Raw genomic sequence first — 995 nt, 5'->3', positions numbered from 1 at the left:
TTGCGTTTGTACTCAGTCATGTCTGACGCTCGCCACCCCACGGACTGTAGCCCGCCAGGCTCCTCTGTTTGTGGGCTTCTCCAGACAAGAACACTGGGGTGGGCGGCCATTGCCTTCGCCAGGGAATCTACCGAGCCCAGGGACTGAACCCACGCCTCCTGTGTCTCCTGCATTGGCAGGCGGATTCTTCACCACTGAGCCACCTGGGAAGCCCATCATAATCAAAGAGCTAAAATTAAATGACATTTTAAAATTTCTCAGGAGCTGTTGGGGTGTGTATAAGGAGATATGTTCTGTACAGGGGAACACAGTTAAGAAAAATTGAAGTCGTTTACACACACAGACACACACACACATGCAATGTAGAAGATAATGGAATGATTTCTCTAAAGTGCTGAAAGAAAAACTCCGAACTTAAGTACTATACTTAAGTACTATACCCAAACTATTCTTCCAAAATAGGGGAAGACATTTTTTTTTCCAGACAAACTAAAGCTAAGAAAATTTGCTACCAGACTTCCATTGTAAAATATAAAAAACACTGAAGAAAAATGTCACAGATGAAAATTTGTATGTGGATAAAAGCAGTGAATAGTGCCAGAAGTAGTAAATAAGAAGGTAGAGATCAAATTTTTTTTCCTAATTGAAATATCTTTAAAAGAAAATTGAATGTTAAAAATATGAATGTAGTGAGGTTTATAAACTTTATAAAAAAGTAAAACGTATAAAAACAAGGATGGAAGGGTGATATGGAAGTATATATTGTTGATAATTCTTATAAGTAAAGTGATATAATATTTGAAGTAAGACTGATAAAGATGTATATTTACAAACTCTCATATGACCACTGAAACAATAATACAAAAATGTATAGCCAATAATCCAATAGTGGAAATAAAATGGTAAACTAAAATATACTCAGTAAATCTAGAAGAATGATGGAAAAGATAAAGAGGAAAAAACTCAGAAAATAAATTACAAGGGAAATGAGAAAA

The sequence above is a fragment of the Dama dama genome, chromosome 1, assembly GCF_033118175.1.
Source record: "Dama dama isolate Ldn47 chromosome 1, ASM3311817v1, whole genome shotgun sequence".
NCBI lineage: Eukaryota > Metazoa > Chordata > Mammalia > Artiodactyla > Cervidae > Dama > Dama dama.
Note: the sequence above shows the minus strand (reverse complement) of the source record.